We start from the raw sequence: 24,483 nt of genomic DNA, 5'->3' as shown, positions 1-24,483 counted from the left end.
CCGCTCCGTATGATATTCTCTCATATAACAAGAGAATGCAAGAAATATTCGTATTTTATGAATATAATCCATTTATTTTTCAATATCCATACGTTTTACTTAGTTTTTTGTACGGTATTGACAAAATCCTATGCATTTGCATAAGATTTATTTTGCCACAATTTATAGTACTAGTGCCGCCCTCACTAGGTATAAATATCTCATTTCGCTAGTAGTGTATGGGCAAATTCTACTAGCTATTCTCATAAATATGTCACTTATATGCCATATCTATACAATTCATGCACTTTTATATGTATATTTGCTATATTATACATTATTATGCCTTATAGGTATTATACCTATAAGCCACATCCATACGATTGCTTAATATAAATATATGTATAATTTTTTATACATATTTTTTTTTATTTATGTATGGTTTTTTATTCATATCCATATACTGTATTCACTTTTATATGGATATGATTGGCGTTTTATATAGTATTGACAAAATCATAAGTTTGACCAATACGAGGAGAGGTCCGCCAACGACCACCTCCCTATAGGTGTTTTTGGACACGCTGTCTCCCATTCGACTGCTTACTATACTAGGGGCTACCCGCTCCGTATGATATTCTCTCATATAACAAGAGAATGCAAGAAATATTCGTATTTTATGAATATAATCCATTTATTTTTCAATATCCATACGTTTTACTTAGTTTTTTGTACGGTATTGACAAAATCCTATGCATTTGCATAAGATTTATTTTGCCACAATTTATAGTACTAGTGCCGCCCTCACTAGGTATAAATATCTCATTTCGCTAGTAGTGTATGGGCAAATTCTACTAGCTATTCTCATAAATATGTCACTTATATGCCATATCTATACAATTCATGCACTTTTATATGTATATTTGCTATATTATACATTATTATGCCTTATAGGTATTATACCTATAAGCCACATCCATACGATTGCTTAATATAAATATATGTATAATTTTTTATACATATTTTTTTTTATTTATGTATGGTTTTTTATTCATATCCATATACTGTATTCACTTTTATATGGATATGATTGGCGTTTTATATAGTATTGACAAAATCATAAGTTTGACCAATACGAGGAGAGGTCCGCCAACGACCACCTCCCTATAGGTGTTTTTGGACACGCTGTCTCCCATTCGACTGCTTACTATACTAGGGGCTGCCCGCTCCGTATGATATTCTCTCGTATAACAAGAGAATGCAAGAAATATTCGTATTTTATGAATATAATCCATTTATTTTTCAATATCCATACGTTTTACTTAGTTTTTTGTACGGTATTGACAAAATCCTATGCATTTGCATAAGATTTATTTTGCCACAATTTATAGTACTAGTGCCGCCCTCACTAGGTATAAATATCTCATTTCGCTAGTAGTGTATGGGCAAATTCTACTAGCTATTCTCATAAATGCCTTCTTTATGCCATATCTATACAATTTATGCACTTTTATATGTATATTTGCTAATATTATACATTATTATGCCTTATAGGTATTATACCTATAAGCCATATACATACGATTTCATTTTTTTATTTATATATGGTTTTGTATTTATAACCATATACCGTATTTACTTTTATAAGGATATGATTGGCGTTTTATATAGTATTGACAAAATTATAAGTTTGACAAACACTTTTTTAAGTCTTTTAGTTAAAATTGTCATTTTTAATTGACTATCTAAACACTAGATATATTTGCACATGGAGCAAAGAGTATAAAAATTGGTCGCGTCACTAATAATATCGCGATACATTTTTACTACCATCAAAATACCACATACGTTTATATGTCCTCTTTATTTAATTTGGTTTCTAAACCTCAGGAATAGTTTTAATTATATGTGCGCTCTAAGTTGAATGAATTTCTTGAATCTCTTTACTTGAATTTCTAAGACTTAAAAATATTTATAAATAGATGTCCTATTGCATAATATTTTTTTATCGCTTCACTTATAAAATAACGATCCTGCCTTTCTACCTTTGAATAAACATTCATATAAACATGGAGAAAAAAACGTTCGCGTCACTAACAGTATGTGACGATAAAATTTTGCTAACATTAAAAGGAACATATTTTTATATGTCAACTCTTAGTTGAATTGGTCTATTGCTTAAGATTCTAGACCTTAGGAATATTTTTATATTATATGTTTGCCAATCTTCGCGTCACTAAAAAGATGACGATTCATATTGTTATTATTAGATGGTCGAGTTGTACTTATATTGATATGTTAATCAAATTGGTCTCTTACTTGAAAATCTAGACCTTAGGAATATTTTTATATTATATGTTTGCCAATCTTCGCGTCACTAATAAGATGACGATTCATATTGTTATTATTAGATGGTCGAGTTGTACTTATATTGATATGTTAATCAAATTGGTCTCTTACTTGAAAATCTAGACCTTAGGAATATTTGTATATTATATGTTTGCCAATCTTCGCGTCAGTAATAAGATGACGATTCATATTGTTATTATTAGATGGTCGAGTTGTACTTATATTGATATGTTAATCAAATTGGTCTCTTACTTGAAAATCTAGACCTTAGGAATATTTTTATATTATATGTTTGCCAATCTTCGCGTCACTAATAAGATGACGATTCATATTGTTATTATTAGATGGTCGAGTTGTACTTATATTGATATGTTAATCAAATTGGTCTCTTACTTGAAAATCTAGACCTTAGGAATATTTTTATATTATATGTTTGCCAATCTTCGCGTCACTAATAAGATGACGATTCATATTGTTATTATTAGATGGTCGAGTTGTACTTATATTGATATGTTAATCAAATTGGTCTCTTACTTGAAAATCTAGACCTTAGGAATATTTTTATATTATATGTTTGCCAATCTTCGCGTCACTAATAAGATGACGATTCATATTGTTATTATTAGATGGTCGAGTTGTACTTATATTGATATGTTAATCAAATTGGTCTCTTACTTGAAAATCTAGACCTTAGGAATATTTTTATATTATATGTTTGCCAATCTTCGCGTCACTAATAAGATGACGATTCATATTATTATTAGATGGTCGAGTTGTACTTATATTGATATGTTAATCAAATTGGTCTCTTACTTGAAAATCTAGACCTTAGGAATATTTTTATATTATATGTTTGCCAATCTTCGCGTCACTAATAAGATGACGATTCATATTGTTATTATTAGATGGTCGAGTTGTACTTATATTGATATGTTAATCAAATTGGTCTCTTACTTGAAAATCTAGACCTTAGGAATATTTTTATATTATATGTTTGCCAATCTTCGCGTCACTAATAAGATGACGATTCATATTGTTATTATTAGATGGTCGAGTTGTACTTATATTGATATGTTAATCAAATTGGTCTCTTACTTGAAAATCTAGACCTTAGGAATATTTTTATATTATATGTTTGCCAATCTTCGCGTCACTAATAAGATGACGATTCATATTGTTATTATTAGATGGTCGAGTTGTACTTATATTGATATGTTAATCAAATTGGTCTCTTACTTGAAAATCTAGACCTTAGGAATATTTTTATATTATATGTTTGCCAATCTTCGCGTCACTAATAAGATGACGATTCATATTGTTATTATTAGATGGTCGAGTTGTACTTATATTGATATGTTAATCAAATTGGTCTCTTACTTGAAAATCTAGACCTTAGGAATGTAATATATAAAGGATTAAAAATTCGCCACAAAGCCAAGCAAACAATCAATGCATACAAATAGATTGTTGGTTGAACTTTATATAAGAAGTTCAACACAACAAATAAATTATGCAATTTTATTATCGAATCATCAAGCAAAGGATAAGCTTCAGTGGATCGCAGTATGGCAGCTGCTCAACCACTTACAACACCTTGCCTGTTACAAAAGTCGTTTACAATTGATTCTAGGCTTTGTCATTGTATTAAATAATGCTTTTATATGTAACTAGCGCGGCATCAGGTGATCAAAGATCCTCCCAATTTACTATGTTACAAATTACATTGGCATCACATCCATTGTCGTTTAAAAAGTAAATTATAAACTTTAAATGGTTTAGAAGCCATACAATGCAAATTGCCCCTTATTTATCATTGCAGTCCAGCACGGATACGACCTTAGAGGCGTTCAGGCATAATCCAACGGACGTAGCGTCATACCACTGTTCGCTCGAACAAGTATTGTGCCATTGGTCCGTACCTGCGGTTCCTCTCGTACTACGCAGGAATGCTGTCGCAACAACGTTTTGTCATTAGTAGGGTAAAACTAACCTGTCTCACGACGGTCTAAACCCAGCTCACGTTCCCTTGCATGGGTGAACAATCCAACGCTTGGTGAATTTTGCTTCACAATGATAGGAAGAGCCGACATCGAAGGATCAAAAAGCGACGTCGCTATGAACGCTTGGCCGCCACAAGCCAGTTATCCCTATGGTAACTTTTCTGACACCTCTTGTTAAAAACTCTTTAAACCAAAAGGATCGATAGGCCGAGCTTTTGCTGTCCCTGTGTGTACTGAACACCGAGATCAAGTCAGCATTTGCCCTTTTGCTCTATGTGTGGTTTCTGTCCGCACTGAGCTGGCCTTGGGACACCTCCGTTATTATTTGAGAGATGTACCGCCCCAGTCAAACTCCCTACCTGGCAATGTCCTTGAATTGGATCATACCTGAGTAATTGGAGTTATACCAAATTTTCAAATCAAAAATACATAAATGCACCGTTTTATTAAAGAATTTGTTTGCGATTATATAACAAACTCGTGATACTTTGATCAAGAAGCTTGCATCAAAACCCAATACCATAAGATATAATAAATATATCCGTATAATGGCTAGGAAATGATACACGTTCCATTTAATCAAGTAAGTAAGGAAACAATAAGAGTAGTGGTATTTCATTGGCGATACCAAACCGAGGTCTAATATCTCCCACTTATTCTACACCTCTTATGTCTCCTTACACTGCCAGATTAGAGTCAAGCTCAAAAGGGTCTTCTTTCCCCGCTAATTATTCCAAGCCCGTTCCCTTGGCTGTGGTTTCGCTAGATAGTAGATAGGGACAGTAGGAATCTCGTTAATCCATTCATGCGCGTCACTAATTAGATGACGAGGCATTTGGCTACCTTAAGAGAGTCATAGTTACTCCCGCCGTTGACCCGCGCTTACTTGAATTTCTTCACTTTGACATTCAGAGCACTGGGCAGAAATCACATTGTGTCAACACCCGCTAGGGCCATCACAATGCTTTGTTTTAATTAGACAGTCGGATTCCCCAAGTCCGTGCCAGTTCTGAATTGATTGTTAATTGATAATCGTTATAATTAATAAGAACTAATTGGTTTAACCCAATTAGTATTCTTAAAAATTTTAGCAAGAAAGTTCCACAATTGGCTACGTAACTAAACTATCCGGGGAACAAGTAACTAACATAAATGCTAGAAACTCTATTTACCCAGAACGAGCACATAAACCATGTTATTGTTTCCCAATCAAGCCCGACTATCTCAATCTTCAGAGCCAATCCTTATCCCGAAGTTACGGATCTAATTTGCCGACTTCCCTTACCTACATTATTCTATCGACTAGAGACTCTTCACCTTGGAGACCAGCTGCGGATATTGGTACGGCCTGTTGAGAAGTTTGCGTGTCCCCACCATAAATTTTCAAGGTCCGAGGAGAAAATATCGACACAACAGTATATGTCATGCTCTTCTAGCCCATCTACCATATCTCTCTGCGAAAGACTTCCATGGTAGTACGGCTATAAAACAGAAAAGAAAACTCTTCCGATATCTCTCGACGGCTTCTTTATGGTCGTTCCTGTTGCCAGGATGAGCACGAGGCCCATATTTAATAACAAACGGATACTCAACAGGTTACGGAATTGGAACCGTATTCCCTTTCGTTCAAAATTATTCAAGTATATTAATTTAGCTAGATTTTATATAATATATATATTTGTTTGGCATTTGTATTTTACTTGAAAATTTTCGGCTTTCGCCTTGAACTTAGGACCGACTAACTCGTGATCAACCACTGTTCACACGAAACCCTTCTCCACTTCAGTCCTCCAAGGTCTCATTCGATTATTTGCTACTACCACCAAGATCTGTACCAATGGCAGCTCCATGCAGGCTTACGCCAAACACTTCTACGCATACCATTGTACCTTCCTACTCACTAAAGTTTCAAAATTTATATTACAAGTAATATAAATCATCTACTTTAGCGGTAATGTATAGGTATACAACTTAAGCGCCATCCATTTTAAGGGCTAGTTGCTTCGGCAGGTGAGTTGTTACACACTCCTTAGCGGATTTCGACTTCCATGATCACCGTCCTGCTGTTTTAAGCAACCAACGCCTTTCATGGTATCTGCATGAGTTGTTAATTTGGGCACCGTAACATTACGTTTGGTTCATCCCACAGCGCCAGTTCTGCTTACCAAAAGTGGCCCACTGGGCACATTATATCATAACCTTGAACTTCATATCAAGAAAGTTAAGGTTCTTACCCATTTAAAGTTTGAGAATAGGTTAAGATCGTTTCGACCCTAAGGCCTCTAATCATTCGCTTTACCAGATAAGATTATTTTATATAATATTAAAATGCACCAGCTATCCTGAGGGAAACTTCGGAAGGAACCAGCTACTAGATGGTTCGATTGGTCTTTCGCCCCTATACTCAATTCTGACAATCGATTTGCACGTCAGAACTGTTTCGGTCTTCCATCAGGGTTTCCCCTGACTTCAACCTGATCAAGTATAGTTCACCATCTTTCGGGTCACAGCATATATGCTCAAGGTACGTTCCAGTTAGAGGCATAAATAATATAAATATCATTATACATAACTATATAGAACGCCCCGGGATTGTGTTAATTAGCTATAAATAGTTAAAAAACTAATCCCATTATTAGTCAAGTTAATTACGCTATTAGGTTTATATCCCAATAACTTGCACATATGTTAGACTCCTTGGTCCGTGTTTCAAGACGGGTCCCGAAGGTATCCTGAATCTTTCGCATTGTTAATCCTACAAGTGCATATAATAAACACAAAAATCAATGATAATTATGCCATTATATAATTCCGAAAAATTAACGCACTGTATTCATATAAATCTATCAGCACTTTATCAAATTAATAACATTTATTCTGTGTTAAAATGCAAGCAAATTAATTTGAATAAACTATAAGTTATATTTTATGATAAATTTGGTATGCTAATAGATTACAATGTCCTTATATGGAAAAAATGCACACTATTATCATAATATTGTTTAAATATTACAATTCTAATGATGAATTTTCCATAACGGATATTCAGGTTCATCGGGCTTAACCTCTAAGCAGTTTCACGTACTGTTTAACTCTCTATTCAGAGTTCTTTTCAACTTTCCCTCACGGTACTTGTTTACTATCGGTCTCATGGTTATATTTAGTTTTAGATGGAGTTTACCACCCACTTAGTGCTGCACTATCAAGCAACACGACTCTTTGGAAACATCATCTAGTAATCATTAACGTTATACGGGCCTGGCACCCTCTATGGGTAAATGGCCTCATTTAAGAAGGACTTAAATCGTTAATTTCTCATACTAGAATATTGACGCTCCATACACTGCATCTCACATTTGCCATATAGACAAAGTGACTTAGTGCTGAACTGATTTCTTTTCGCTCGCCGCTACTAAGAAAATCCTTGTTAGTTTCTTTTCCTCCCCTAATTAATATGCTTAAATTCAGGGGGTAGTCCCATATGAGTTGAGGTTGTGTATAACTTTTATATGCAATTAATTCTTTATATATAATGATAAAACATTTTATTAAATTCGTTATATTAATAATATCTGTATATAAATGGCATTTGTTTGATTTAACGAATCAACGAAGAACAATAATATTGTCAACGGTTTTCTATTTTCTAATCATTAATAAGAGACAATTCTAGATAAATTTTTATGCTAGACATTTCTCAGTATCATTTGATTGAAAAAGAAAATATTTCTCTTCGTTTTTCACATTCAAATTATTTACTAATGTGAGATAATGTTTTTCATATATTTTTTAATATTATGAATAAAATAATTAAATTATTATTATCCAATAATATACCATATGCTTATAAAATTTCATTATAAAATTTGTATAAGCAACTTAATTAGCATAGTCTTACAACCCTCAACCATATGTAGTCCAAGCAGCACTATAAAATTAATTAAAGTACATAACAGCATGGACTGCGATATGCGTTCAAAATGTCGATGTTCATGTGTCCTGCAGTTCACACGATGACGCACAGTTTGCTGCGTTCTTCATCGACCCATGAGCCGAGTGATCCACCGCTTAGAGTTTTATAAATTGGTTTCTTAATTTTGTCAAATATGTTTTTATTGAAAGAAATTAAAAATACACCATTTTACTGGCATATATCAATTCCTTCAATAAATTTATTTTTATACCTAAAACGAATGCTGCGAAATGTCTTAGTTTTATATAACCAATATATATCAAAGTATTTCTTTTTAAATTGCATTTATTGTAAATAAATATATATATATATATATTAATACTTTTTTAGCGATATAAATTGAAATTTATATAAAACATTAACCTGTATAAAACCAGGTACAACATTGTACATTTTAGGTTGTTGCATTATCCAATGTATGCGCATAACTGAGATGAACAATACATATCGCAACGCGTGTATATTATGGTCCATATACACACAGTATTTTAATTGTGTTTATATACAATAATAATTTAATATTATTATTTTAATAATTCGATTTGCTTGTTCGAATTTTTATTTGTTTGTTTTGGCTGCTTATTATTTCTCTCATATGTATTAAATACAATATATAATTTTAATATTTGCATTATTTCGATTTGCTTGTTCGAAATTTCATTTGATCTATATTAGATCATATACATTTTGGCAATTCATATTTTATTTGTATTACTATAATGTATTTATTATAATATAAACAAATATTTTATTAACGGTAAGGATATACAATAATAATTTAATATTATTATTTTAATAATTCGATTTGCTTGTTCGAATTTTTATTTGTTTGCTTTGGCTGCTTATTATTTCTCTCATATGTATTAAATACAATATATAATTTTAATATTTGCATTATTTCGATTTGCTTGTTCGAAATTTTATTTGATCTATATTAGATCTCATATACATTTTGGCAATTCATATTTTATTTGTATTATTATAATGTATTTATTATAATATAAACAAATATTTTATTAACGGTAAGGATATACAATAATAATTTAATATTATTATTTTAATAATTCGATTTGCTTGTTCGAATTTTTATTTGTTTGCTTTGGCTGCTTATTAATTTCTCTCATATGTATTAAATACAATATATAATTTTAATATTTGCATTATTTCGATTTGCTTGTTCGAAATTTCATTTGATCTATAATAGATCTCATATACATTTTGGCAATTCATATTTTATTTGTAATACTATAATGTATTTATTATAATATAAACAAATATTTTATTAACGGTAAGGATATTAAAACATTAATGATCCTTCCGCAGGTTCACCTACGGAAACCTTGTTACGACTTTTACTTCCTCTAAATAATCAAGTTCGGTCAACTTTTGCGAAACAACCGTAACACGCAAGGCGTCACAGTGATCACGTCCGGAGACCTCACTAAATAATTCAATCGGTAGTAGCGACGGGCGGTGTGTACAAAGGGCAGGGACGTAATCAATGCGAGTTAATGACTCACACTTACTGGGAATTCCAAGTTCATGTGAACAGTTTCAGTTCACAATCCCAAGCATGAAAGTGGTTCAGCGGTTTACCCGGACCTCTCGGTCTAGGAAATACACGTTGATACTTTCATTGTAGCGCGCGTGCAGCCCAGGACATCTAAGGGCATCACAGACCTGTTATTGCTCAATCTCATTATTGCTAGACGCAATTTGTCCATTTAAGAAGCTAGTGTCCTTATAATGGGACAAACCAACAGGTACGGCTCCACTTATATAAACACATTCAAACACAATAAACATTTTACTGCCACCATGAATGAAGGCTATATAAGCTTCAACACCATAATCCTGAAGATATCTATTTAATATATTTGAGTCTCGTTCGTTATCGGAATTAACCAGACAAATCACTCCACGAACTAAGAACGGCCATGCACCACCACCCATAGATTCGAGAAAGAGCTATCAATCTGTCTTACACACTTATGTTCGGACCTGGTAAGTTTTCCCGTGTTGAGTCAAATTAAGCCGCAGGCTCCACTCCTGGTGGTGCCCTTCCGTCAATTCCTTTAAGTTTCAGCTTTGCAACCATACTTCCCCCGGAGCCCAAAAGCTTTGGTTTCCCGGGAAGCGACTGAGAGAGCCATAAAAGTAGCTACACCCAATTGCTAGCTGGCATCGTTTATGGTTAGAACTAGGGCGGTATCTGATCGCCTTCGAACCTCTAACTTTCGTTCTTGATTAATGAAAACATCTTTGGCAAATGCTTTCGCTTAAGTTAGTCTTACGACGGTCCAAGAATTTCACCTCTCGCGTCGTAATACTAATGCCCCCAAACTGCTTCTATTAATCATTACCTCTTGATCTGAAAACCAATGAAAGCAGAACAGAGGTCTTATTTCATTATCCCATGCACAGAATATTCAGGCATTTGAAGCCTGCTTTAAGCACTCTAATTTGTTCAAAGTAATTGTACCGGCCCACAATAACACTCGTTTAAGAGCACTAATGCAGGTTTTTAAATAGGAGGAACATATGAAAAAATACAAGTATCTAAGCACATGTAAGAACTCCACCGGTAATACGCTTACATACATAAAGGTATAGTACTAACCACAATTGTAAGTTGTACTACCCGTATGAAGCACAAGTTCAACTACGAACGTTTTAACCGCAACAACTTTAATATACGCTATTGGAGCTGGAATTACCGCGGCTGCTGGCACCAGACTTGCCCTCCAATTGGTCCTTGTTAAAGGATTTAAAGTGTACTCATTCCAATTACAGGGCCTCGGATATGAGTCCTGTATTGTTATTTTTCGTCACTACCTCCCCGAGCTGGGAGTGGGTAATTTACGCGCCTGCTGCCTTCCTTAGATGTGGTAGCCGTTTCTCAGGCTCCCTCTCCGGAATCGAACCCTGATTCCCCGTTACCCGTTGCAACCATGGTAGTCCTAGATACTACCATCAAAAGTTGATAGGGCAGACATTTGAAAGATCTGTCGTCGGTACAAGACCATACGATCTGCATGTTATCTAGAGTTCAACCAATATAACGATCTTGCGATCGCTTGGTTTTAGCCTAATAAAAGCACATGTTCCATAAGGTTCATGTTTTAATTGCATGTATTAGCTCTAGAATTACCACAGTTATCCAAGTAACTGTTAACGATCTAAGGAACCATAACTGATATAATGAGCCTTTTGCGGTTTCACTTTTAATTCGTGTGTACTTAGACATGCATGGCTTAATCTTTGAGACAAGCATATAACTACTGGCAGGATCAACCAGAATAATGTTTTTATTCATATTTCATTCATATTTTTTGAATAGAAATTAGCAATATATATGTTGTTATAGATTTTATTTCTATCGAATACGGCCATTTTTATATAGCATTCGTATACGTTTGTTTTCCAATTTATACTTGTTTCGCCACTAATAATAACAAGTTTTTATTGATGTCAAAAAGAATCATATTCTTTATAAACACAATATTTATTTTTCATATATTTTCTTTATATATGCACATTTCATTCTAAAATATCATTTTTGTTCGACATACATAATATATTGTATCCACACATGTACAATTTTTGTTTAACCAATATAAGATATTGAGTTAATCATTTGTATTTTGACGATAAATTTAAAATTTATCTATATATATCCATATAAGTCTCTGGTAATATATAAAATAGAACCGAGTGTATATATATAATTATTACTACTATATTTATTTCTTAAATAATATATACTTATATATTATTTATATATATACTCTTTATTATATATTATATAATTTCTTAAATAACTCTCTTAATAGCTATTTTTTATTATCAACAATATAAGTTGATATTAATATTGAAAATGTATTCATAATTACATTTTTATATTTCTTTGGTAGACTTTTATGTACTATTATTATTTAATAATACACATATAATATAAATCATGTTAGCCTACCTCCTAAAATTAACGATAAAATTCGGAAACAATTTGTTATTCTATGTACAATAGAAACTTGGCCTTTGTTTCAACGTTATTATCTTTGGGCTTAAAATATTAACCGCGGAGCCAAGTCTCGTATTCAAATAAATGAATAAAGAAACAAATTTGACGGATAATATCTTCTCTACTGACATATGTCAATAGCAGACGGCCGGCCCATTGACCATCCTATAGTAGTTTTTGGACACGCTGTCTCCCATTCGGGTATATTCAATTTACTTTGCCACTCACCCATATAGTGTTCTCTTATATAATAAGACAACGCACTTTTATATTCATTATATGGATATATTGCCTTCCTCATATTTGCCACACCACCTATAGTAGTTTTTGGACACGCTGTCTCCCATTCGGGTATATTCAATTTACTTTGCCACTCACCCATATAGTGTTCTCTTATATAATAAGAAAACGCACTTTTATTTTCATTATATGGATATATTGCCTTCCTCATATTTGCCACACCACCTATAGTAGTTTTTGGACACGCTGTCTCCCATTCGGGTATATTCAATTTACTTTGCCACTCACCCATATAGTGTTCTCTTATATAATAAGAAAACGCACTTTTATTTTCATTATATGGATATATTGCCTTCCTCATATTTGCCACACCACCTATAGTAGTTTTTGGACACGCTGTCTCCCATTCGGGTATATTCAATTCTCTTTGCCACTCACCCTTATAGTATTCTCTTATTTAATAAGAATACTAAAATACTTCTCATATTATAGATGTAATCTATTAACTTCTCAATATCCATACGGTTTATGTACGGTATTGACAAAATCCTATGCATTTGCATAAGATTTATTTTGCCACAATTTATAGTACTAGTGCCGCCCTCACTAGGTATAAATATCTCATTTCGCTAGTAGTGTATGGGGAAATTCTACTAGCTATTCTCATAAATATGTCACTTATATGCCATATCTATACAATTCATGCACTTTTATATGTATATTTGCTATATTATACATTATTATGCCTTATAGGTATTATACCTATAAGCCACATCCATACGATTGCTTAATATAAATATATGTATAATTTTTTATACATATTTTTTTTTTATTTTTGTATGGTTTTTTATTCATATCCATATACTGTATTCAATTTTATATGGATATGATTGGCGTTTTATATAGTATTGACAAAATCATAAGTTTGACCAATACGAGGAGAGGTCCGCCAACGACCACCTCCCTATAGGTGTTTTTGGACACGCTGTCTCCCATTCGACTGCTTACTATACTAGGGGCTACCCGCTCCGTATGATATTCTCTCATATAACAAGAGAATGCAAGAAATATTCGTATTTTATGAATATAATCCATTTATTTTTCAATATCCATACGTTTTACTTAGTTTTTTGTACGGTATTGACAAAATCCTATGCATTTGCATAAGATTTATTTTGCCACAATTTATAGTACTAGTGCCGCCCTCACTAGGTATAAATATCTCATTTCGCTAGTAGTGTATGGGCAAATTCTACTAGCTATTCTCATAAATATGTCACTTATATGCCATATCTATACAATTCATGCACTTTTATATGTATATTTGCTATATTATACATTATTATGCCTTATAGGTATTATACCTATAAGCCACATCCATACGATTGCTTAATATAAATATATGTATAATTTTTTATACATATTTTTTTTTATTTATGTATGGTTTTTTATTCATATCCATATACTGTATTCACTTTTATATGGATATGATTGGCGTTTTATATAGTATTGACAAAATCATAAGTTTGACCAATACGAGGAGAGGTCCGCCAACGACCACCTCCCTATAGGTGTTTTTGGACACGCTGTCTCCCATTCGACTGCTTACTATACTAGGGGCTACCCGCTCCGTATGATATTCTCTCATATAACAAGAGAATGCAAGAAATATTCGTATTTTATGAATATAATCCATTTATTTTTCAATATCCATACGTTTTACTTAGTTTTTTGTACGGTATTGACAAAATCCTATGCATTTGCATAAGATTTATTTTGCCACAATTTATAGTACTAGTGCCGCCCTCACTAGGTATAAATATCTCATTTCGCTAGTAGTGTATGGGCAAATTCTACTAGCTATTCTCATAAATATGTCACTTATATGCCATATCTATACAATTCATGCACTTTTATATGTATATTTGCTATATTATACATTATTATGCCTTATAGGTATTATACCTATAAGCCACATCCATACGATTGCTTAATATAAATATATGTATAATTTTTTATACATATTTTTTTTTATTTATGTATGGTTTTTTATTCATATCCATATACTGTATTCACTTTTATATGGATATGATTGGCGTTTTATATAGTATTGACAAAATCATAAGTTTGACCAATACGAGGAGAGGTCCGCCAACGACCACCTCCCTATAGGTGTTTTTGGACACGCTGTCTCCCATTCGACTGCTTACTATACTAGGGGCTGCCCGCTCCGTATGATATTCTCTCGTATAACAAGAGAATGCAAGAAATATTCGTATTTTATGAATATAATCCATTTATTTTTCAATATCCATACGTTTTACTTAGTTTTTTGTACGGTATTGACAAAATCCTATGCATTTGCATAAGATTTATTTTGCCACAATTTATAGTACTAGTGCCGCCCTCACTAGGTATAAATATCTCATTTCGCTAGTAGTGTATGGGCAAATTCTACTAGCTATTCTCATAAATGCCTTCTTTATGCCATATCTATACAATTTATGCACTTTTATATGTATATTTGCTAATATTATACATTATTATGCCTTATAGGTATTATACCTATAAGCCATATACATACGATTTCATTTTTTTATTTATATATGGTTTTGTATTTATAACCATATACCGTATTTACTTTTATAAGGATATGATTGGCGTTTTATATAGTATTGACAAAATTATAAGTTTGACAAACACTTTTTTAAGTCTTTTAGTTAAAATTGTCATTTTTAATTGACTATCTAAACACTAGATATATTTGCACATGGAGCAAAGAGTATAAAAATTGGTCGCGTCACTAATAATATCGCGATACATTTTTACTACCATCAAAATACCACATACGTTTATATGTCCTCTTTATTTAATTTGGTTTCTAAACCTCAGGAATAGTTTTAATTATATGTGCGCTCTAAGTTGAATGAATTTCTTGAATCTCTTTACTTGAATTTCTAAGACTTAAAAATATTTATAAATAGATGTCCTATTGCATAATATTTTTTTATCGCTTCACTTATAAAATAACGATCCTGCCTTTCTACCTTTGAATAAACATTCATATAAACATGGAGAAAAAAACGTTCGCGTCACTAACAGTATGTGACGATAAAATTTTGCTAACATTAAAAGGAACATATTTTTATATGTCAACTCTTAGTTGAATTGGTCTATTGCTTAAGATTCTAGACCTTAGGAATATTTTTATATTATATGTTTGCCAATCTTCGCGTCACTAAAAAGATGACGATTCATATTGTTATTATTAGATGGTCGAGTTGTACTTATATTGATATGTTAATCAAATTGGTCTCTTACTTGAAAATCTAGACCTTAGGAATATTTTTATATTATATGTTTGCCAATCTTCGCGTCACTAATAAGATGACGATTCATATTATTATTAGATGGTCGAGTTGTACTTATATTGATATGTTAATCAAATTGGTCTCTTACTTGAAAATCTAGACCTTAGGAATATTTTTATATTATATGTTTGCCAATCTTCGCGTCACTAATAAGATGACGATTCATATTATTATTAGATGGTCGAGTTGTACTTATATTGATATGTTAATCAAATTGGTCTCTTACTTGAAAATCTAGACCTTAGGAATATTTTTATATTATATGTTTGCCAATCTTCGCGTCACTAATAAGATGACGATTCATATTGTTATTATTAGATGGTCGAGTTGTACTTATATTGATATGTTAATCAAATTGGTCTCTTACTTGAAAATCTAGACCTTAGGAATATTTTTATATTATATGTTTGCCAATCTTCGCGTCACTAATAAGATGACGATTCATATTGTTATTATTAGATGGTCGAGTTGTACTTATATTGATATGTTAATCAAATTGGTCTCTTACTTGAAAATCTAGACCTTAGGAATATTTTTATATTATATGTTTGCCAATCTTCGCGTCACTAATAAGATGACGATTCATATTGTTATTATTAGATGGTCGAGTTGTACTTATATTGATATGTTAATCAAATTGGTCTCTTACTTGAAAATCTAGACCTTAGGAATGTAATATATAAAGGATTAAAAATTCGCCACAAAGCCAAGCAAACAATCAATGCATACAAATAGATTGTTGGTTGAACTTTATATAAGAAGTTCAACACAACAAATAAATTATGCAATTTTATTATCGAATCATCAAGCAAAGGATAAGCTTCAGTGGATCGCAGTATGGCAGCTGCTCAACCACTTACAACACCTTGCCTGTTACAAAAGTCGTTTACAATTGATTCTAGGCTTTGTCATTGTATTAAATAATGCTTTTATATGTAACTAGCGCGGCATCAGGTGATCAAAGATCCTCCCAATTTACTATGTTACAAATTACATTGGCATCACATCCATTGTCGTTTAAAAAGTAAATTATAAACTTTAAATGGTTTAGAAGCCATACAATGCAAATTGCCCCTTATTTATCATTGCAGTCCAGCACGGATACGACCTTAGAGGCGTTCAGGCATAATCCAACGGACGTAGCGTCATACCACTGTTCGCTCGAACAAGTATTGTGCCATTGGTCCGTACCTGCGGTTCCTCTCGTACTACGCAGGAATGCTGTCGCAACAACGTTTTGTCATTAGTAGGGTAAAACTAACCTGTCTCACGACGGTCTAAACCCAGCTCACGTTCCCTTGCATGGGTGAACAATCCAACGCTTGGTGAATTTTGCTTCACAATGATAGGAAGAGCCGACATCGAAGGATCAAAAAGCGACGTCGCTATGAACGCTTGGCCGCCACAAGCCAGTTATCCCTATGGTAACTTTTCTGACACCTCTTGTTAAAAACTCTTTAAACCAAAAGGATCGATAGGCCGAGCTTTTGCTGTCCCTGTGTGTACTGAACACCGAGATCAAGTCAGCATTTGCCCTTTTGCTCTATGTGTGGTTTCTGTCCGCACTGAGCTGGCCTTGGGACACCTCCGTTATTATTTGAGAGATGTACCGCCCCAGTCAAACTCCCTACCTGGCAATGTCCTTGAATTGGATCATACCTGAGTAATTGGAGTTATACCAAATTTTCAAATCAAAAATACATAAATGCACCGTTTTATTAAAGAATTTGTTTGCGAATATATAACAAACTCGTGATACTTTGATCAAGAAGCTTGCATCAAAACCCAATACCATAAGATATAATAAATATATCCGTATAATGGCTAGGAAATGATACACGTTCCATTTAATCAAGTAAGTAAGGAAACAATAAGAGTAGTGGTATTTCATTGGCGATACCAAACCGAGGTCTAATATCTCCCACTTATTCTACACCTCTTATGTCTCCTTACACTGCCAGATTAGAGTCAAGCTCAAAAGGGTCTTCTTTCCCCGCTAATTATTCCAAGCCCGTTCCCTTGGCTGTGGTTTCGCTAGATAGTAGATAGGGACAGTAGGAATCTCGTTAATCCATTCATGCGCGTCACTAATTAGATGACGAGGCATTTGGCTACCTTAAGAGAGTCATAGTTACTCCCGCCGTTGACCCGCGCTTACTTGAATTTCTTCACTTTGACATTCAGAGCACTGGGCAGAAATCACATTGTGTCAACACCCGCTAGGGCCATCACAATGCTTTGTTTTAATTAGACAGTCGGATTCCCCAAGTCCGTGCCAGTTCTGAATTGATTGTTAATTGATAATCGTTATAATTAATAAGAACTAATTGGTTTAACCCAATTAGTATTCTTAAAAATTTTAGCAAGAAAGTTCCACAATTGGCTACGTAACTAAACTATCCGGGGAACAAGTAACTAACATAAATGCTAGAAACTCTATTTACCCAGAACGAGCACATAAACCATGTTATTGTTTCCCAATCAAGCCCGACTATCTCAATCTTCAGAGCCAATCCTTATCCCGAAGTTACGGATCTAATTTGCCGACTTCCCTTACCTACATTATTCTATCGACTAGAGACTCTTCACCTTGGAGACCAGCTGCGGATATTGGTACGGCCTGTTGAGAAGTTTGCGTGTCCCCACCATAAATTTTCAAGGTCCGAGGAGAAAATATCGACACAACAGTATATGTCATGCTCTTCTAGCCCATCTACCATATCTCTCTGCGAAAGACTTCCATGGTAGTACGGCTATAAAACAGAAAAGAAAACTCTTCCGATATCTCTCGACGGCTTCTTTATGGTCGTTCCTGTTGCCAGGATGAGCACGAGGCCCATATTTAATAACAAACGGATACTCAACAGGTTACGGAATTGGAACCGTATTCCCTTTCGTTCAAAATTATTCAAGTATATTAATTTAGCTAGATTTTATATAATATATATATTTGTTTGGCATTTGTATTTTACTTGAAAATTTTCGGCTTTCGCCTTGAACTTAGGACCGACTAACTCGTGATCAACCACTGTTCACACGAAACCCTTCTCCACTTCAGTCCTCCAAGGTCTCATTCGATTATTTGCTACTACCACCAAGATCTGTACCAATGGCAGCTCCATGCAGGCTTACGCCAAACACTTCTACGCATACCATTGTACCTTCCTACTCACTAAAGTTTCAAAATTTATATTACAAGTAATATAAATCATCTACTTTAGCGGTAATGTATAGGTATACAACTTAAGCGCCATCCATTTTAAGGGCTAGTTGCTTCGGCAGGTGAGTTGTTACACACTCCTTAGCGGATTTCGACTTCCATGATCACCGTCCTGCTGTTTTAAGCAACCAACGCCTTTCATGGTATCTGCATGAGTTGTTAATTTGGGCACCGTAACATTACGTTTGGTTCATCCCACAGCGCCAGTTCTGCTTACCAAAAGTGGCCCACTGGGCACATTATATCATAACCTTGAACTTCATATCAAGAAAGTTAAGGTTCTTACCCATTTAAAGTTTGAGAATAGGTTAAGATCGTTTCGACCCTAAGGCCTCTAATCATTCGCTTTACCAGATAAGATTATTTTATATAATATTAAAATGCACCAGCTATCCTGAGGGAAACTTCGGAAGGAACCAGCTACTAGATGGTTCGATTGGTCTTTCGCCCCTATACTCAATTCTGACAATCGATTTGCACGTCAGAACTGTTTCGGTCTTCCATCAGGGTTTCCCCTGACTTCAACCTGATCAAGTATAGTTCACCATCTTTCGGGTCACAGCATATATGCTCAAGGTACGTTCCAGTTAGAGGCATAAATAATATAAATATCATTATACATAACTATATAGAACGCCCCGGGATTGTGTTAATTAGCTATAAATAGTTAAAAAACTAATCCCATTATTAGTCAAGTTAATTACGCTATTAGGTTTATATCCCAATAACTTGCACATATGTTAGACTCCTTGGTCCGTGTTTCAAGACGGGTCCCGAAGGTATCCTGAATCTTTCGCATTGTTAATCCTACAAGTGCATATAATAAACACAAAAATCAATGATAATTATGCCATTATATAATTCCGAAAAATTAACGCACTGTATTCATATAAATCTATCAGCACTTTATCAAATTAATAACATTTATTCTGTGTTAAAATGCAAGCAAATTAATTTGAATAAACTATAAGTTATATTTTATGATAAATTTGGTATGCTAATAGATTACAATGTCCTTATATGGAAAAAATGCACACTATTATCATAATATTGTTTAAATATTACAATTCTAATGATGAATTTTCCATAACGGATATTCAGGTTCATCGGGCTTAACCTCTAAGCAGTTTCACGTACTGTTTAACTCTCTATTCAGAGTTCTTTTCAACTTTCCCTCACGGTACTTGTTTACTATCGGTCTCATGGTTATATTTAGTTTTAGATGGAGTTTACCACCCACTTAGTGCTGCACTATCAAGCAACACGACTCTTTGGAAACATCATCTAGTAATCATTAACGTTATACGGGCCTGGCACCCTCTATGGGTAAATGGCCTCATTTAAGAAGGACTTAAATCGTTAATTTCTCATACTAGAATATTGACGCTCCATACACTGCATCTCACATTTGCCATATAGACAAAGTGACTTAGTGCTGAACTGATTTCTTTTCGCTCGCCGCTACTAAGAAAATCCTTGTTAGTTTCTTTTCCTCCCCTAATTAATATGCTTAAATTCAGGGGGTAGTCCCATATGAGTTGAGGTTGTGTATAACTTTTATATGCAATTAATTCTTTATATATAATGATAAAACATTTTATTAAATTCGTTATATTAATAATATCTGTATATAAATGGCATTTGTTTGATTTAACGAATCAACGAAGAACAATAATATTGTCAACGGTTTTCTATTTTCTAATCATTAATAAGAGACAATTCTAGATAAATTTTTATGCTAGACATTTCTCAGTATCATTTGATTGAAAAAGAAAATATTTCTCTTCGTTTTTCACATTCAAATTATTTACTAATGTGAGATAATGTTTTTCATATATTTTTTAATATTATGAATAAAATAATTAAATTATTATTATCCAATAATATACCATATGCTTATAAAATTTCATTATAAAATTTGTATAAGCAACTTAATTAGCATAGTCTTACAACCCTCAACCATATGTAGTCCAAGCAGCACTATAAAATTAATTAAAGTACATAACAGCATGGACTGCGATATGCGTTCAAAATGTCGATGTTCATGTGTCCTGCAGTTCACACGATGACGCACAGTTTGCTGCGTTCTTCATCGACCCATGAGCCGAGTGATCCACCGCTTAGAGTTTTATAAATTGGTTTCTTAATTTTGTCAAATATGTTTTTATTGAAAGAAATTAAAAATACACCATTTTACTGGCATATATCAATTCCTTCAATAAATTTATTTTTATACCTAAAACGAATGCTGCGAAATGTCTTAGTTTTATATAACCAATATATATCAAAGTATTTCTTTTTAAATTGCATTTATTGTAAATAAATATATATATATATATATTAATACTTTTTTAGCGATATAAATTGAAATTTATATAAAACATTAACCTGTATAAAACCAGGTACAACATTGTACATTTTAGGTTGTTGCATTATCCAATGTATGCGCATAACTGAGATGAACAATACATATCGCAACGCGTGTATATTATGGTCCATATACACACAGTATTTTAATTGTGTTTATATACAATAATAATTTAATATTATTATTTTAATAATTCGATTTGCTTGTTCGAATTTTTATTTGTTTGTTTTGGCTGCTTATTATTTCTCTCATATGTATTAAATACAATATATAATTTTAATATTTGCATTATTTCGATTTGCTTGTTCGAAATTTCATTTGATCTATATTAGATCATATACATTTTGGCAATTCATATTTTATTTGTATTACTATAATGTATTTATTATAATATAAACAAATATTTTATTAACGGTAAGGATATACAATAATAATTTAATATTATTATTTTAATAATTCGATTTGCTTGTTCGAATTTTTATTTGTTTGCTTTGGCTGCTTATTATTTCTCTCATATGTATTAAATACAATATATAATTTTAATATTTGCATTATTTCGATTTGCTTGTTCGAAATTTTATTTGATCTATATTAGATCTCATATACATTTTGGCAATTCATATTTTATTTGTATTATTATAATGTATTTATTATAATATAAACAAATATTTTATTAACGGTAAGGATATACAATAATAATTTAATATTATTATTTTAATAATTCGATTTGCTTGTTCGAATTTTTATTTGTTTGCTTTGGCTGCTTATTAATTTCTCTCATATGTATTAAATACAATATATAATTTTAATATTTGCATTATTTCGATTTGCTTGTTCGAAATTTCATTTGATCTATAATAGATCTCATATACATTTTGGCAATTCATATTTTATTTGTAATACTATAATGTATTTATTATAATATAAACAAATATTTTATTAACGGTAAGGATATTAAAACATTAATGATCCTTCCGCAGGTTCACCTACGGAAACCTTGTTACGACTTTTACTTCCTCTAAATAATCAAGTTCGGTCAACTTTTGCGAAACAACCGTAACACGCAAGGCGTCACAGTGATCACGTCCGGAGACCTCACTAAATAATTCAATCGGTAGTAGCGACGGGCGGTGTGTACAAAGGGCAGGGACGTAATCAATGCGAGTTAATGACTCACACTTACTGGGAATTCCAAGTTCATGTGAACAGTTTCAGTTCACAATCCCAAGCATGAAAGTGGTTCAGCGGTTTACCCGGACCTCTCGGTCTAGGAAATACACGTTGATACTTTCATTGTAGCGCGCGTGCAGCCCAGGACATCTAAGGGCATCACAGACCTGTTATTGCTCAATCTCATTATTGCTAGACGCAATTTGTCCATTTAAGAAGCTAGTGTCCTTATAATGGGACAAACCAACAGGTACGGCTCCACTTATATAAACACATTCAAACACAATAAACATTTTACTGCCACCATGAATGAAGGCTATATAAGCTTCAACACCATAATCCTGAAGATATCTATTTAATATATTTGAGTCTCGTTCGTTATCGGAATTAACCAGACAAATCACTCCACGAACTAAGAACGGCCATGCACCACCACCCATAGATTCGAGAAAGAGCTATCAATCTGTCTTACACACTTATGTTCGGACCTGGTAAGTTTTCCCGTGTTGAGTCAAATTAAGCCGCAGGCTCCACTCCTGGTGGTGCCCTTCCGTCAATTCCTTTAAGTTTCAGCTTTGCAACCATACTTCCCCCGGAGCCCAAAAGCTTTGGTTTCCCGGGAAGCGACTGAGAGAGCCATAAAAGTAGCTACACCCAATTGCTAGCTGGCATCGTTTATGGTTAGAACTAGGGCGGTATCTGATCGCCTTCGAACCTCTAACTTTCGTTCTTGATTAATGAAAACATCTTTGGCAAATGCTTTCGCTTAAGTTAGTCTTACGACGGTCCAAGAATTTCACCTCTCGCGTCGTAATACTAATGCCCCCAAACTGCTTCTATTAATCATTACCTCTTGATCTGAAAACCAATGAAAGCAGAACAGAGGTCTTATTTCATTATCCCATGCACAGAATATTCAGGCATTTGAAGCCTGCTTTAAGCACTCTAATTTGTTCAAAGTAATTGTACCGGCCCACAATAACACTCGTTTAAGAGCACTAATGCAGGTTTTTAAATAGGAGGAACATATGAAAAAATACAAGTATCTAAGCACATGTAAGAACTCCACCGGTAATACGCTTACATACATAAAGGTATAGTACTAACCACAATTGTAAGTTGTACTACCCGTATGAAGCACAAGTTCAACTACGAACGTTTTAACCGCAACAACTTTAATATACGCTATTGGAGCTGGAATTACCGCGGCTGCTGGCACCAGACTTGCCCTCCAATTGGTCCTTGTTAAAGGATTTAAAGTGTACTCATTCCAATTACAGGGCCTCGGATATGAGTCCTGTATTGTTATTTTTCGTCACTACCTCCCCGAGCTGGGAGTGGGTAATTTACGCGCCTGCTGCCTTCCTTAGATGTGGTAGCCGTTTCTCAGGCTCCCTCTCCGGAATCGAACCCTGATTCCCCGTTACCCGTTGCAACCATGGTAGTCCTAGATACTACCATCAAAAGTTGATAGGGCAGACATTTGAAAGATCTGTCGTCGGTACAAGACCATACGATCTGCATGTTATCTAGAGTTCAACCAATATAACGATCTTGCGATCGCTTGGTTTTAGCCTAATAAAAGCACATGTTCCATAAGGTTCATGTTTTAATTGCATGTATTAGCTCTAGAATTACCACAGTTATCCAAGTAACTGTTAACGATCTAAGGAACCATAACTGATATAATGAGCCTTTTGCGGTTTCACTTTTAATTCGTGTGTACTTAGACATGCATGGCTTAATCTTTGAGACAAGCATATAACTACTGGCAGGATCAACCAGAATAATG

At 33.5% G+C, this 24,483-nt stretch overlaps 6 non-coding genes across 6 annotated transcripts; all 6 read right to left on the bottom strand.

Moving 5' to 3' along the window:
- Positions 1-3,852: 3,852 nt before the first annotated feature.
- LOC127012281 (large subunit ribosomal RNA) lies at positions 3,853-7,823 on the bottom strand. Its single transcript, XR_007765790.1, has one exon. It is a non-coding gene; the product is annotated as a large subunit ribosomal RNA (ribosomal RNA).
- A 402-nt stretch (positions 7,824-8,225) lies between these two features.
- LOC127012286 (5.8S ribosomal RNA) lies at positions 8,226-8,404 on the bottom strand. The gene has a single exon (XR_007765793.1). It is a non-coding gene; the product is annotated as a 5.8S ribosomal RNA (ribosomal RNA).
- Positions 8,405-9,607: 1,203 nt separating this feature from the next.
- On the bottom strand, positions 9,608-11,602 carry LOC127012277 (small subunit ribosomal RNA). Its single transcript, XR_007765786.1, has one exon. It is a non-coding gene; the product is annotated as a small subunit ribosomal RNA (ribosomal RNA).
- Positions 11,603-16,729: 5,127 nt separating this feature from the next.
- On the bottom strand, positions 16,730-20,700 carry LOC127012280 (large subunit ribosomal RNA). The gene has a single exon (XR_007765789.1). It is a non-coding gene; the product is annotated as a large subunit ribosomal RNA (ribosomal RNA).
- Positions 20,701-21,102: 402 nt separating this feature from the next.
- On the bottom strand, positions 21,103-21,281 carry LOC127012285 (5.8S ribosomal RNA). Its single transcript, XR_007765792.1, has one exon. It is a non-coding gene; the product is annotated as a 5.8S ribosomal RNA (ribosomal RNA).
- A 1,203-nt stretch (positions 21,282-22,484) lies between these two features.
- On the bottom strand, positions 22,485-24,479 carry LOC127012276 (small subunit ribosomal RNA). Its single transcript, XR_007765785.1, has one exon. It is a non-coding gene; the product is annotated as a small subunit ribosomal RNA (ribosomal RNA).
- Positions 24,480-24,483: the final 4 nt, after the last annotated feature.

The sequence above is a fragment of the Drosophila biarmipes genome, unplaced genomic scaffold (genome assembly GCF_025231255.1).
Source record: "Drosophila biarmipes strain raj3 unplaced genomic scaffold, RU_DBia_V1.1 ptg000042l, whole genome shotgun sequence".
Lineage (NCBI taxonomy): Eukaryota > Metazoa > Arthropoda > Insecta > Diptera > Drosophilidae > Drosophila > Drosophila biarmipes.
This window is presented reverse-complemented; position numbering and strand designations above follow the sequence as displayed.